This window comes from Hakea prostrata, chromosome 3 (assembly GCF_041222555.1).
Source record: "Hakea prostrata isolate BN-2017 chromosome 3, UWA_Hpros_2, whole genome shotgun sequence".
Taxonomy (NCBI): domain Eukaryota; kingdom Viridiplantae; phylum Streptophyta; class Magnoliopsida; order Proteales; family Proteaceae; genus Hakea; species Hakea prostrata.
The window spans coordinates 28,360,084-28,376,927 of NC_142602.1; the positions used below are offsets into that span (position 1 = coordinate 28,360,084).

Here is a 16,844-nt window from a genome sequence, read left to right on the forward strand (position 1 = left end):
TGCCAACCGGTTTATAACGGGTTCGATGGGGGGGTGAGTCTCCCGGGATTTTGCTCCACAAGGATTCGATCAATCTTGCTTGCCAAGGCCTTGGACCAACCCCGTTGGCTGGCGTTGTTTAATTGTATTACCTAAAATGTAATTTTCATTTCCTTTATATATAAGCGATTGTGCCCACTTGTCATGGAATGCAATGGAAGAATCATTTAGGGCCTGTGTGGTTACATGTTCATGAATGAGAATCATACCCGTTTGGTTGTAAAAATCTCTAGATCATGAAATCTAGAGATTCACATTTTTACATTAAAAACGTGAATCTGTAGATTTATGGGTAAATGGTGAAATCCAGAGATTTTAAAAAAAACTATACATTTGAACATTCACAAAAATCACGTCGATCAAATAGTTTTTTAGGATGAATCCGCAGATTTCATTCTACAACCAAACATTTAATTTTATAAATTATGACTCTATAGAATTGAAATCTATAGATTTGAAATCTCTAGATATTTGAAATCTATCTAGAGAAATTTTCAAATATTTAGAAATTTCAAATCTATATATTTTAAATCTATGGAGTCATAATTCATAAAATTAACTGTTTGGTTAACTAAATATGTGGAATGAAATTTGTGGATTTATCGGTAGCTTTTGTGAATGCACAAATGTTTAGTGGTTTTATGGTAGGGTTGAAATCTCTAGATTTCACGTTATATCCGTAAATCTACAGATTCATGTTTTTAGTGTAAAAAGATGAATCTCTAAATTTCTTGAATCCAAAGATTTTCAAAATCAAACGGATATAAATCTCGCATTCATGAATCAAATGTATGGATTCATGTAAACAAACAGGCCTTTAGCTCATATTGAGTTGATTTGGACTTGAATAGTCCTTTATCTAAAGCCTTGAAGTGCAACTTGTCCCCTTGAAGAATGACACCCTTATCCTCCTCCTTTTTTTTTTTGTTTGTTAATCCACTGTATCAATTTTGGCGATCCTAGATTGCATAATTCTTTAGGAGACAAGTAGCTCTTCATGGCTAAGAGAAAAGACTCTTCAAAGTCCAAATAAACTCAATATAAGCTAAATGATTCTTCTATTGCATTCCATGATAAATGGCCATAGGGCTTTACAAAGAAAAGAAATGAAAAATTACATTTTAGGGAATATAATAAAACAACCTTCATATTTAGAGTAAAGAGAATATACTAAGAACTTAATCAAATATATAGCAAATATGCTTGTTATTAGATAGCAAACAAGCTAAGTATTTGAATACAAGAACTCTACATATACTTAATTAGTTACCTAAATGGAAGAATATAAATATATTAATAATTTAAATAGTAGGAACAATCATATTTTGTTCAAGGCTTTCCAAATCAAGCCGCTTTGCTTTCCAAGCTAGGATGGATGATGTAAAAGCAAAATTGCATCACCCTGAAAAAGTCTAAAATGTGAAAAGCTGAATGATGGAGTTTGAACTGCTCTAGGAACCATGAGCAGGGCAAGAGTTCCGGCTGCCAGTGGTCCATCGTCGATGAGAGCCCCTCCGGTTGGACAACACTCAGGAATCCCACCCGATCGTTCTGGTGGAGATTGGATAATTTTTTTGGCCCAACGCCAACCTCCAATAGCATGAAGAGGTTTGTGTTGGATCACTGGGCAAATCGAGGTGAGATAGAAGTCTATGGATGATCATCTTCTGGTGTTTTCCTGTTTCTTTTTCAGACTGTTGAACTTAGTCGTGAAGTACTTGATGAGGGTCCGAGGTGTTTCGGAGCGAGGCCTCTCATGCTCCAGCCATGGTCACACGCTCCCATGGAAAGAACTGATGAAAAGCAACTCCCAGTGTGGGTAAGACTATATGGCCTGCCAATGGACCTTTGGGGAGGCAAGTTGCTATCCACCATCGCCAGTGTTATTGGTACACCTCTATGTAGAGATCGGTGCATGACTAGAAGAGAAAATGTTTCATTTGATTGTTTCTGGGTTTTAGTGGATGTTGAAGACAGGTTGCAGAGTATATAAACGTTTGCGAGAGAGATGGTGGAATCCTCTAGCAAAAAGTTTCTCATGATTAGGCAGCTCCACATTATTCCCGTTGCCCACCGTGTCTTTGGACACTCAAATGAGCACTAACCATCAAATCATGCTACTGCTGTGGTAATTAATGCTCCAGTTGCTCCATCTGCTATGATGGTACCCACTTGCTCAAAGAAATGAGGAAGGGTGGCAAACAGCTGGGCGCCGTCGGAACAAGGGCAAGAGACGGCATAAAGGTAATGCAATCCAAACCCCATTACGTGGCCTCACTTGATAGGGTTTAGGAAATGAGAGTCCAACAAAAGTAATCAGTCCGTGAGGATTCTCATTCTTAGGTAGATAATAATACTTAATCGAGTTAGTTGGTGTCATAGGGGATAGTATCTAAACCACATGTAGTATGTTATTGTAGGACCTTGCATTGAGTTAGAAATCCTTGACATGCGCCAATACTCATGCCACTGCTTGTTGTGAGAGAGTGTGAGACCTAAACCCCAGCTAAGGTTGATTGACTAGGACCGTACTCCCTTGCCCGGGATCCCAACAGAGGTACCTAGTCCATGAGGGATTAGAATGACGAGACCTACCTAGAGGAGAGACTGATGTTATATCTTAAAGCATGTATGCTTTATTAGAGAATTGCATGGTTAGCTGTTAGGTGCATCCATACTGTTGCTTATCACTTTTTCATTTTATTCATGATGTGTTTATGATGTCAATGTGTATATGAGATTGTAACCTTATTGAGTTTGTGAACTCATCTTTGTGGATTGTCTCTATTTTTTTTTCTTTAGATGGTTATACAGAAGTGGAAGAAGTTTCATATGTATGGGAGAACTCCAAAGAAGACATTGTAGAAATGTCAATCGGAATTGGTGCTGCACAACACGAAGCCTCTTATGGGTGCATGGAGTGCTCTTATGGCACCTATTGATAGAAAGATGATTCAAGTTGTTGGTTATTTGGATTAGTCGATGAGAAAAGGTTTTATGACACCTTTTATTGTAAGACTAGAAGAAGGGTGTGTCAGTCCTGAGAAAGACAAAAACAATAATTAAACCATGAGATTTTCTTTGCTTCCGTTGAAAACATTCTTTTGGATACATTTCCTTTGATTCATTCCTTGGATTATATTTATTATTTTTCATTGGATTTTGAACTCTTTGTTCCTTAACATTAATTATTGAACTGTTCTTTGCTCTTGATTTGAACATTGTATCTATTTATTATTACTGATGGATAAACCATGGATCTTGTGGCTGTGGATCACACCCATGGGTTGTCTGGTGGGTCCGAAATTGGAGGGTGGGGTATGACACTCATGTTGAGATTTACTTTATATCACTCATAATATGACATTAGTTGTAATTTTAAACTGAATGGCAAGGGGCTAGATGGACAATAAAATTACAACACAAGTTATTACATCGTTTGAAAAAAAAAACTTCGAGATTATCAAAAGGCAATTATAATTTTTATAAGACATGCATGATATATATACTTACCATTGCATAATATCAAACATGTTCACAATACAAAATCATATGACAAAATAAAATAACCATGTTAACAAAATTTGTCAACGGTGAAGTTATAAAAACAACATAAATATGTTATCTTATGTTTCATACATATAGAGGTGGAATTTGATTCTGAAAATGATTCCATTAAAACCCTAAGAGAACGCTTCAAATTTTTTTGTGGTTTGCGTAGAAATTAAAAAAATACTAAATATATAGCATTCCAATTTTTTTTTATATCCGCTTAACTAAAACATGATATATCATATTTCGCATATATATGGGTGTAATTTAGTTCTAAAAATAGTTCATTTTCTTACAAAAGGGTCTTAAACATAAAACCCCAAGAGAACGCTTCAAAATTCCATACAGTTTGGTCATAAATTAATAAATACTAAATATAGTATTTCGGATTTTTTTTAATGATACCATCAATTAAATCGGTTTAGAAGCAAATCAGAGCCTATTCTGTCAAACCGAACCGAACTAGTATATGCGGTCGGACCATTAGGGTGGTGAAGGTTGGAGAGAGGGGTCTTTATAGGACTAATACCCTTCATTTCCTTATTGTACAATCAATTACCTCATCAATTTGCATGGTTTGTTTCTTGGGTAATTTTTTATCTAAGATTAAATCTAACTAAAATCACATGGATTGATAAAAACACCATAAGATAATAATAATATAAGATGATGAAACATACCCTACGTAGGATCCATTGAAAACGGAATACAACGAAATCTTTTTTTTAGTCTCGCACAAAGAATGAACTTGAAGTTGATTCTATGATCAACTTGATATTAGATCTTCTCCTCTAGACTCATCTTTATTCACTAGCTCGATGAAACAACCTCTCTAAACTAACACTTTATATATAGAGAATAATGTTATGCATTAGAATTTAGAGGAGGGACATAACATTCTTTATATAGGTAAACTGATTAGATCGTTCATCAAGATGTAACGATCCCTATTAGCCTACACTAGTTAGTCTATATAAGAATTCTAGCAATCATATATTACCCATATCAGACTAATAAGGAAACCAAATTAGAGTATAAAATAATCAATAAAGTCTATCTTATGTGAAATATTTTATTAACATTCTAACATTTTGAACTTCCTTCCTATTTGGGTTGAGTAGTTTGTTAATTTTTGCAGTAGACTTTCTTGTATGCTTAAAAGGCTGAAATTCAAAAATGTCTTGGGTGGTTTAATGGTTGGAAGTATGACTCAGGTTTTCAATTAGAATAGAATTTCCCTTTAAATCTCATATTTTAATTATATTTTATTATTTGATATTCTTATATTAATTTCTTATTTGGTGTTACATTGATTCCTTAATAAGTTTAAGACTAGTTTATTTACTTGTTTTTATATTTAGTGGAGTTTACTTAGAGAGTAAATATAAATACCCATTGGAGTTTATGAATGAAATATACATTTTGAGTAATATTTTTTTCAAAATTCCAAGAATAAGACAACTAACATGATCTAGTTAAGAATTGTTTATAAGCTCTTTATGATTCCTGTAACAAAGTGAAGGTCAAATCTAAGTACCTTCAAAAGAAAATGGCGGTGGGTGGTTTAAAACTTATTTTAAAGAAAAATACCTGGGTATAAGGTGACCACTTCCACAGATTCTCTCTCTTGTCTCTACTGGATTTTGATCAGATCTTAGGTAACATTGCATTGAGGGTGACCTGCAATTGAGGCAACCACAGCCTACTGGGTTTTAACTGGATTTTAGGTAACATTGCATTGCGGTTTACCTGCATATGAAGTAACCACAGCTCATCTGCTTGGTAACGAGGAGATTGAAGCACATGAGATAATTGGTGGAGCTTGGCAGCCCAACAATCATGGGTTTTTGAAGACTTTGTAGATCTAGTGATGCTTTCACATTAGCAGCTAAGTTTTTGCTTCCTCAAAGCAGCCTTAATGGATTCCCTGAAATCGATATGAAAGTCAACATATAGAATCTCAAGTTGATCTACTTCTATCATGAGATTGTGAAACTAGACATTCTCCAAGATTGCTTTCACTAAATTCCATGGGAAAAATTCTAGTGAATCATTTTGCTTGGAATGCACTAAACCATTAGTGAGACATCCTGGGCCATCGGATCGCAAACCTCGATCGACCTAAAGTCAAGCCGACGGTTGCAATATCAAAGCAAAAGTGTTCTCTTGACGGTGTTGAACACAGAAATAGGGATGGGTCCCACTAGATAAACCATTTTCATTAACTTTTAATATGTACCTAATAGGCCCATTCTTATTTATTTATTTATTTATTTATATTTGTGAGGGTAAAACTGAGTCAAGTTGTGACAACACAAAAAGAAGTACAAGAATTGTATCACACATGAACTCTCTAAAATTCCAGCTTCACCTTAATGTCCTGTTCATAATACCCAAAGATTCATGGAATTATCGGAAATTAATCTTGGAGATGTCTTTGTAAATCTCTCAACTACTTACTCTTTTGATCTACTAATTCAGCTCCAATTCTCCTTTTCTTCTATTGCTTCCCCCCACCCCAACCCAAAAAAAAAAAAAAACTCCCTCTTCTTTTGGGACCCCTATTGGGTCCATTGCTTCCTCTCCCAACCCTTTTGATGGGCCCATTTCTGGGCCTATCCTTCAACCCTACCCTACTAGGCCCATTGCTTCCCCTGTTCCCCTTCTTCGGAGCTAGATCCATCCCCTCTTTGGAGTCTTCCCTTGATCCCATTTTGATGTGGACTAGTGAGCATGGGGTTACTTAGGATTCCAAGTGGCCTTCCCTCCTCTTTAGGATTGGAGACGTTTCCGCTTTATTAGAAAGCTCCATCACCTCGCCGAAGACTATATTATTGATCTCAAATCCTATAGAAAAAAGAAGAAAAATAATAGGAGTCTCTCTTCCACCCCCCCTCCCCCTTTTTATTCATCCAAGAAAGGAGGGGGGGGGGGGAGTGATGGAAAAAAAGTGATGTATGCCTAATGCGACCACAATAAATCAGATTTTTTTGATATAGTAGTTGCAGATTTGTTATCCTAACGAGTTATGGACATTACTGTTGCCCCCTTGTACTCTGATTTTATTACTACTTTATCCCGTGTACTTTTTAAAATTGCTAATCCAACATTTAATTTTTTCTAAAATTATTAATGCCCCGTTAGTTTATTAATGATGTGGCATCTATATATTGTTTCAAAATCCCAAAAATAATCCTGTAGTTATCTCTTTAGTTATTGACTCTTTTCTCAACGTATAATACTACCCTTAATTAACTATGGAAAAAAAAAACTTTAAATTAACTTTTCTTTTCTAAAAAGAAACTACTGAATAAAGGAAAATTTGATTTTTTTTCTCTAAAAAGAAATCACCAATAAATGAAATATATGATTAAATAAAACTTAAAATAGAAACTAAAATATTAAGAAATATCAAATGTAATTCAAAGTTGGAAATTGAAAATCACTTAATATATGTTGACCATTATACATGTTACCAAATTTCCTATCAATTAGCATCTTATATGCTAATTTGTTTGTAAAACTTCCATTATTGATTGTAAAAAATTTAAGTAGAAAATGAAAGTCTCAACAATCATAAGTGTGTGGTCCCACCAAAGCCAAAATTGATTATAAAATATAAGATTTTAAGGATATAATTGACATTCAATATAATTTCTATAAATGAGGGTAATGTTATATTTTTAACTTTTTAATTTTAATGAAGGGAAAAATAGACATTACATATTTGATGTTAACAATCAATTAACACTGTTAGAAGTGAGGAGGCAACAATAATTTCATAAAGAAAGAGGTTTGATTAGCAATAAAACCAAAGTACAAGGGGACAATAGTAATTATCCCTTCTTTTAAACCAAATGACTTTTGATATTTAGGGGGGAAAAATGTTTATATGGTGACTTAGACATAAGGGTTTTATGGTATGTTCACTTTGTAGTAAGGATAATTTCACTAACTAGAAATATATAACTTAGTGATATCATCGCCAGTGGAGGATTAGTGGAATGGTTTCAAACCCTGCCTGTGGCATATATAACTTTAAGTATTGAACCATTTATTTATTTATTTTTTATTTTTTATTTTTTTGGGAGTAAAACCCTCACAGATTGTATGCTTCAGTGAGGCTTAAATTCTAGGTTGCACGCTTTAGTGCCATAAATTACTGACGCACTCTTAAAATTACAAGTTGCACGCTCATCACTTTCCATCCAAGATTTTGTTAAGTTAATTAGGAGTGAAATATCCATATTGCCCTCGTTATGGTATAATGATCAATCTACCTTCATTTAAATTCTCTCACCCATCTTCTACCTACACCTCACTAGACCACCATATCTGAAAACCTCCCCAACTCTCCCTTGTTAGCAACCATCAGCCTCACTGTCCCTGCCAGAAAATCCTTCTCTACCCCTGCTAAGCTATTTATTTTCTTTTGGAAAAAATCCTTCCTATTTATACCATTAGAAATTTGGGAGACGTTGGGGGTCTGGTCTTCGCTGTAAATGAGAGAGAGCAAAAAGCAGAGCAAGCAAAGTGAAGATGGAGAAATGAAGAAGACAAGAAGTGAAAGAAAAGGAACATCTCTGATTCGATGGAGTGAAAAGAGGGAAATTGATCGGCCGTGGAAGCTTAGTTCTGTAGATTTGACATTCCGGTAGGTAATTGTGGTGTATTTGAGTTACCCAAGTTAATGGCAGTGAAATCAGCTATGATTTCTGAGTGTTCTGCACTTCAGAAGGGGAATTTTTTTTTTTTCTAACCCATTTTAGAAATTGTCCCAAATCATTCATTGTTTAGGAGACTATCACACAGTTGGAAATGCTTAGCAGTTCTATAATGTGTTCATGGAGTACGCTTCTTTGGGTACTCTAGTTGCTCTGGTCAAGAATACTGGTGGAGTTTTAATGGAACCATAAGTAAGTGTTACGGTCTAAATTCAGAGGAGAAGTTTGGAGGGAAGAGAACAAAGAGTGAGAGACGCAAGAGAGACGATTAGGATAATGCTTTTCTAATCTCCTTATCTCATTCATCTGATCCCACTTATAGGAACAACAATCAGTTACAGGAAATGTCTCGAATTCCTCTATTACATGAATACTCAAAATTATCCTTATCTTATAGTATATCTTCCCATCTTACCCTTTGAGAATTACAGTATTTATATCACATAGTCCTTGTTGGTGCAACCTAGAGAGGGGGGGGGGTGAATCGGTTGCAACTAGTGGATTGTCCCAATTTTTCAGTTTGTGCGGAAATACAAGGTAAACTGAAAATTCAAATGAATTAAACAATAACAATTAACCACAAGACAAGTATTTTATAGTGGTTCGACTTTACAAGTCTACGTCCACTCCTCTCTTGGCCTTAAGAAAGTATTCCACTAGTGATTCTCTTTCAATACAATGGGTAGAGATCAAACATTTTTTTACCCTTTACAATCTTTGTTCACGGGCAAGAGCACCCACTTTAATTTTTGTTCACGGGCAAGAGCACCCAAAACCAATTCTAGTCTACCTAGACTTAGAATTGAAGAATTACAAGAGAAGGATGTTACCTTAACAAAAGGTATGACACTTTACCTCTTGTGTGAGTGTGATGCAATGAGAGTGTATGCTCAAGATATGAAATGCATGCACCACCGACGCCTTCAATCACCTCAAGCTTGATTTCCACAAGCTTACTTAGTACCGTGGTATTTTTCTTCAAGGTTGAGTGAGGATGAGAGGCACAACACAAATGCTTTCTTGTGTTTTGAGAATTTGAGGTCACTTGGGGAGTAGTTGATCAAGTGTGGAGTTCAACCCTCTCAAAAGGGGTGAATTGGGCTTAAATAGATGGCCTTTGAGTGCCTTAGCCCAATCCCCAACGGATAGAAAATGAACATAATTTTAGTCCAATTTTTAGTCCAGACAGTCGTCCGTCTGGGAAATAGCATTTAAAAACTAGCCATTATTGGCTTAGTTAAACCAGACAGAATTCCGTCTCAGACAATCATTCTTTTCTGCGCACGGAGGTCCGTCTCAGATGGAATTCCGTCTGACATTCTGTCACCTGACAGAAACTAGATAGACATCTGTCTACAGCAAGTCAAGTACGGGACTTGGATTTGGCTTGGGTTTTTTGTCTTTTTGGTCAACCGTAAGCCTCATACACCTTCCTACTATGTCCTAGGTCAATCTAGTGACATGATATGCACATTGTTGGGAAATGCCATGTCAGCATTTGCCACATCAGCCTCTATTGGTTTTGATGATAATAAGCATGAATTACTAATGGCTATATTGAGTTATGATGTTTTAGTTCAAGATGAGAACAAGTGGACCAACTCCAAGTCAAAGCCATATGCAAGTCAAAGCCAAGATCATGCCAAGATAGACATGAAATATGCAAGTCAAAGCCAAGATCATGCCAAGATAGACATGAAGATGGACATGAAGTCTAAGTCAAGATGACCATGCCAAGATAGACATGAAGACTGTTGCACAAAATCAAGTCGAAGATCAAGACTTAGGTTGAATTAGGGCTTAGGACACTCTCACATACACATTCATGTAAATGCATCAATTATATGTTATTCATATTACTAGAGTGACCTAGGACATGTTAGTGAGGTGTACAATGCTTAGGGTTGACCAAAAAGTCCAAAAACCCAAGCCATGTCCCAGCCCCAACTTAAGTCAGACAACCATTGGCGGATGCCGTGCGCCGCGGCGGCCGCGGCCGCGGGCCGCGGCGCGGCTCGGCGGAGAACCCGTCCGTCCTGCCCCGCCCGGCGCTCGCCCGTTGGGGTTGTTGGCCGGTGCTCCCCTCCCTCTGGGGCCCCCCCGCCCCCTCCCGTGTCCTGTCTCTTGCAGGCCTTGTGCTTTGCCTTCCCTTCTCCCCCCTTGGCTCCGGTGTTGTGCTTGTGGGTCGCTTGGGTGTTGGGCTTTGGTGGTGCTGCATTTCTTCTTGAGCTCCTCTTTTGCTCCCCCCGGGTGTGTCCCCTCTTGTTGGTCTCCTTCTCTTGTCGTTTTCATTCTGTCTGGTGATTAGTTGGTTTTGGGTTTCTTGCCCGTGCGTTGGTTGGGTGCTCTTGCCCGTGCGTTGAGGGGTGTTCTTGCCCGTACAAGATTGAAAGGGTTTGATCTCTACCCATTGTATGAAAGAGAATCAATAGTGGAATACTCTCTTAAGGCCAAGAGAGGAGTGGACGTAGACTTGCAAAGTCGAACCACTATAAAATACTTGTCTTGTGGTTGATTGTATTGTTTAATTTCATTTGAATTTTCAATTTACTTTGTATTTCCGCACAAACTGAAAAATTGGGACAATCCACTAGTTGCAACCTAATCACCCCCCTCTAGGTTGCACCAACACACATGATTACATACAATTACATTAGAGTGCATATGGAGGTGTCCTAAGTCCTAACTTCATCGAAGTCTTGATTATTGAAGTTCTTGAGTCTTCTTGTATTCCATTCTTCATGATCATCTTCATGTCCATCTTGGCATGATCTTGGCTTGGGCTTGATTTGAGCATGAGCATATGGCTTTCACTTGGAGTTGGTCCACTTGTTCTCATCTTGAACTAAAACAACACAACTCAATATAGCCATTAGTAATTCATGTTTGTTATCATCAAAACCAATGGAGGCTGATGTGGCAAATGTTGACATGGCATTTTCCAATAGGCCTTTAGGAATAGTGGTGCTTTTGGTTTACTTGAAGACTGCCTTGGAACCTGGTGTATGGTGGGTCCCCTAGTAAATGTAACATTGCCTTCCTTTGCAGAACCGACTTCGTCCTCCAAAGCGGAAGTCGGAAATTGAAAGCACAGGCAGCCCAAATCCTCCCAAGTTGCCTCCTATAGCGGAAGATCCGCCCACTGAATCAAGGCCTGATGCACTGTATTACCTCTACAAGAGAGTGTTCAACGCTGAAGAACAGCTGTTGGAAGCAATGGAGTTGGAGGGATGATGGGAAACAGTTTACCAGAGGCGATGCTCCCAAATAGGGCTTCAAAACGGACACATGGAAGACATTGTGGATCTGAGAGGTAGAAGGTAGGACGAGGCGATATGCAACCTTGCCGATGTGCTCAAGCACCTGAGAAGGTTCGAAGAAACGACGACCAAGCTTTTGATTTCGGCACAAGGCCATAGAGGTCTGGTAGTAAGGTTGAAGGCGCACTAGAACCCACATACTAGGTTGGTATTTGGTGTTGACACGATGTTTATTAGCTTGGTGATGCATACGATTATGAGCTTTGTGCAAATGAAATTTCAAGTCACGGAGTATTCGATTAAGGTCTTGCAAGGCATCATTGACGGCAGTGTTGGTCACTGTGCTAGGAATATAGGTGATTAATGCTGGCGGTGGGTGACCGTAATCTACTTCAAAGGGAGTCGAAGCTATTGCCAAGTGAAATGGTGTATTATAAGAAAACTCTACCTAGGGGAGGTAGGTAGTCCAACGACGAGGCTTATCACTAACAAAGCAACGCAAATACATCTCAAGACTGCGATTGACAACCTCAGTTTGGTCGTCGCTCTGTGGATGGTAAGCGGAAGACATGGCCAGCTGGGTACCCTATAGTCAGAAGAGCTCTTGCCAGAACGAGCTTAAAAACAATGGATTGCGATCACTTACCAGTGTTTTAGGTATACCATGGAGCTTCACAACATCATTCAAAAATACGTCGGCAACCTTCAAACTGCTGAAATGGTTTGGTAATGGTGTGAAGTGCACATATTTGGACAAGCGATTGACCACAACCATGATAGAGGTCTTACCATTTGAAGGGGGTAACCCCACAATGAAATCCATGCTGAGATCTTCCCAAATACGCTCAGGAATAGGGAGGGGTTGCAACAAGCCCACTAGAGCTGTGGTGAGTGACTTCATTTGTTGGCAAGTGTTACAGTGGGCAACAAAGCGTTTGGCAACATTTCGCATTCCTTTCCAATAAACATTAGCAGAGAGGCGTTTCATGGTGTGTAAACAACCAACATGGCCACCACAAGGGGTTGAATGATACTCTTCAAGAAATCGGTGACAAAGTGGAGACGTCGGGTCTAATACCAGGCAGTGATGGTGAAAAATGAGCCTGTCTTGAATGCAATACGCAGGGTAAGCTCCTAGGTTGGTTTGAATGTCATTATAGAGACGTTGCATTTCTATAGAATTGGAAATATCTCGGCGTACCTAGAGTAAGAAGTCGGCCTATGGAGCAGACAAAGCAGCGAATTCCATAAATAGCTATAGCACTCGTGATAGAGCATCGGCAGCACAATTATCTTTACCAGGTTTGTTAGAGATTTCAAATGTGTATCACATGAGTTTGCTAAGCCACTGGTGTTGTTCAAGGGTCTGCACAATCTAAGTTACCAACTCCTGAAGGCTCTTTTGGTCAGTGCAAATGTAGAACTTGTGTCCAAGAAGGTACTGATGCCATTTCCCAATTGCTTTCATTATCGCAGTCATCTCACGAACATAAGTAGAGGCCCCTTGTAGTTTTGCAAATAACTTTTTACTAATTGGTCTTTCATCCTGTGATAGTACAACACCAATACTGACTCCAGAAGTGTCGACTTCAATGGTGAAGGGTTTAGTAAACTTTGGTAGTGTTAAAGTGGGTGCTTCAGTGAGTCATCTTTGTAACTCATGAAAAGCCCGTTGAGCTGACTCAGTCCAACAATACGACCCCTTTTTTGTTAAATTGGTTAATGAGCCAGCAATAGAACCATACCCATTGATAAATTTGCAATAGTAGCCTGTGAGTCCAAGGAAGGCTCATACCTCACGTAAACATGTGGGTATGGGCCACTGTAAAATAGCGGAAATTTTCTCTTGATCCACTGATAAACCAGTATTGGATACCACATGTCCCAAATATCCAATGGAGGTCCTACCAAAGTCACATTTGGTTCTTTTAGCAAATAAGTGATGGGCTTGAAGTACACCCAAGACAACCCGTAAATGGGCTAGATGTTCGATCCAATCACGACTATAGACAAGAGGTCATAAAAAAAAACCAACAAAAACTTGTAGAGATAGGGCTTGAAGACACTGTTCATGAGTGCCTGAAATGTGAGCCCAAAAGGCATCACAAAATATTCATAGTGATCATCATGGGTCCTAAATGCAGTTTTGTGGACATCCTCAACTCGAACTCTAATTTGATGATAACCAGAATGGAGATTCAGCTTAGAAAAATACCTGGCTCCATATAATTTGTCAAAAATCTCATCAATAGTAGGTATAGGAAAGTGATCATGTATCGTCACCGCATTGAGGGCCCGATAATCAACACAGAAGTGCCATGTGCCATCACGTTTCTTTAATAATAAGACAAGTGAAGAAAATGGGCTATTACTGGGCCGGATTATACCTGCTTGTAACATACTCTCCACTTGTCGTTCAATTTCTTCCTTCTGGAAATGAGGATATCTGTAGGAATGAACACTAACAGGGACTGCATCAGGCTGTAGGTAGATAGCAAGGTCCTGGGAGTGTTGAGGAGGAAGCTAGGTGGGCTCTCCAAAGACCACTGCACATCCTTGCAGTAACTGTGCAAGATTGGGCCTCTGATCCATTGGAGTTGCAATTGGGCCCATATCCAGATCCAATTTAAAGAGTTCAAGACATGTCTGGGCTGAGACTGCTATTCTTAACGCATGAAAATTAAATTGAGGCGGAGGATGTTTTGGGTCGCCCTCTAGTTCGAACCACTGTCCGGCTTGTTCAAATTGCATTGTTAACCGACTATAGTCAAAACTTGCAAGTCCCAAAGTGGTTAACCATTGGACCCCTAAGATCAAATTTGCACTACCCAAAGGAAATACATAAGCATTAATGGTCAGCTGGTAAGATTAAATACAAAGAGGTAATTCACGTACGAGCCCTTCACAAGAAATTCTATTTCCATTCCCAATCATGACTGACATGCTAATAATTTGTTCAACTTCACACCCCAGTAGGATTTCTATCTCATGCCGGAGGAAATTGTTGGTAGCGCCACTATCAACCAACACTAGCAGTGAACGCCCTGATACTCTTCCGGTGAATCAAAGTGTTGTCGGGGTTGGAATTCCATTCATCGAGGGGAAGGAGAGTTCTGTCGTAGCTTTCGACACTATCTCGTTTTCCATCGATGGTTCCCGAGTCACGTCAGTGGTACCACATAGATCCTTTGCCTCATATTCCAGTGGTAAGAGGTGACGAGTCTTACACTGATGCCCTGGAACAAATCGCTTGTCGCAATTGAAACAAAGGCCTTGGGCGCGCCGCCGCTGTTGCATCTCACTTCGGCGTTAACCGCTTAATCGGTAGTATAGTAGCAGATGCTAGTAGTAAGGGACCTGCAGATAATTTGGTCATTGGTGATGGAGTTGGAAGTAATGGTGGTTTACTTGAAATGGGAAGAGAGTGATAATTTGAGCGTTTAGTTGCTGCAAGTTTTGCCTCCTGGAGCTTTGCAAGTCCTACTACCTGCATCATATCGACTGGCCAGAGTGCTCTTACTTCTTGTTTAAGATCGGTGTGCAACCCCAATACAAAACAACTTACAAGGAATGATGTTGGAATTTCAGATATCCGTGTGGTGAAGGCTTCAAAACGCAACTGGTATTCAGCCACCGTAGTGGTTTGCATCAATTTTGCGAGATCTCCCTGGTGATCCTCATAATCGGAAGGGCCAAACCGATTTTCAAGAGCTCGTGAAAACATCTCCCATGGTGGATACTGTTTTGTTTTATACATCCATCTGAACCATTGTAGTGCTTCTCCGACCATATGGAATGAAGAAACACGTACCTTATGAGCTTCAGTAGTTAGATGTAGATCAAAAAAATTATCCGCCATATAGATCTAGCCGGATGGATCGACCCCGATAAATTTTAGAAAATCAAGGCGAACCATTCGAGTTTGAATTCCGGTGGGTTATGTTGCGTTGTTGGAGCGATTGGAAGTAAAACCTGGTGAATTTTCAATTGGCATAGGTCGTCGACACATTTGTTCAAGACAACCATCCATATTTGTGATCTGCATAACCAGAGTTGTTACGCCTCTCTCTATTCACCAGTGGAAGTGTGTAGAGAAGCTAATTGAGCACTTTGCTCCACCAATTTTGTGCTCAGTTGCTTTAGAGCTTCATCTAATTGACGAGATCTAGTTCCTTCCGCCATGAAGTCTGGCAGGTCGAACCACTGTTACAATCTAAATTTAGAGGAGAAGTTTGGAGGGAATAGGAGAGACAACTAGGATAATGCTTTCTTGATCTCCTTATCTTAGTCATCTGATCCCACTTGTAGGAACATCAATCAGTTACAGGTAATGTCTAGAATTCCTCTATTACATGAATATCCAAAACTACCCTTATCGTATAGTATAATCTTCCCATCTTACCCTTTGAGAAACAATATTATATCACATAGTCCTTTAGGAATAGTGGTGCTTTTGAATTATGTGAAGACTACCTTGGAACCTGGTGTATGGTGGGTCCCCTAGTAAATGTAACAGTGAGGCATTGCACAAGGTCAATTCTCAATGGACTTCGTTGCATTCACAAAGAGGGTGTTGTTTACTACGACATTAAGCTTCAGAATATCCTCATTTGCTCTGCTATAGATGAAGCCCATGAGGTTAAGATAGCTTATTTCGGATTAGCGAAGAAGGTAGAAGAGAAATTGAATTTGAAGGGCACATCACTCTACATGTGACTTGAATCCATTGCTTTCAACCAGATCTAGGTGATGTGTGGTCACTTGGGTGTGCGGTGGTGGAGATGATTACCGGAAAGCCGACATGGAAGTGCAAGGCAAAAAGCAACATCAGGGCACTAAAGTGTGTGGGAGAGTTTAAATAGGGGTAGATTGGTCATTATACCATAATGAGGGTAATATAAACATTTCACTCATAAATTAACAGAATTTTGGATGAAAACTGATAAGCGTGCAACCTATAATTTTGAGAATGTACAATCTGTAATTTAGGGCACTAAAGCGTGCAACCTAGAGTTTAAGCCTCACAAAGCGTACAATCTGTAATTTAGGGCACTAAAGCATGCAACCTAGAGTTTAAGCCTCATTAAAGCATGCAATCTGTAATTTACTTTTTTTTTTTTTTCTTTTTCGGGGGGGGGGGGGGGGGGAGATGAATACACCATCAATACCAGAATTTCCAAAGGAAAAAAGAGAGTAGTGGGGAAGGCTAAAGAGAGGAGTCTAAATCCCAATAAAAACAATATGCGTATTCCTTGGGGTGTCTCAATAG

The 16,844-nt window shown here is 38.9% G+C and overlaps 1 pseudogene; it reads left to right on the forward strand.

Moving 5' to 3' along the window:
• The first annotated feature begins 1,499 nt into the window (after positions 1–1,499).
• LOC149021984 (mitogen-activated protein kinase kinase kinase 20-like) lies at positions 1,500–16,437 on the forward strand (annotated as a pseudogene).
• Positions 16,438–16,844: the final 407 nt, after the last annotated feature.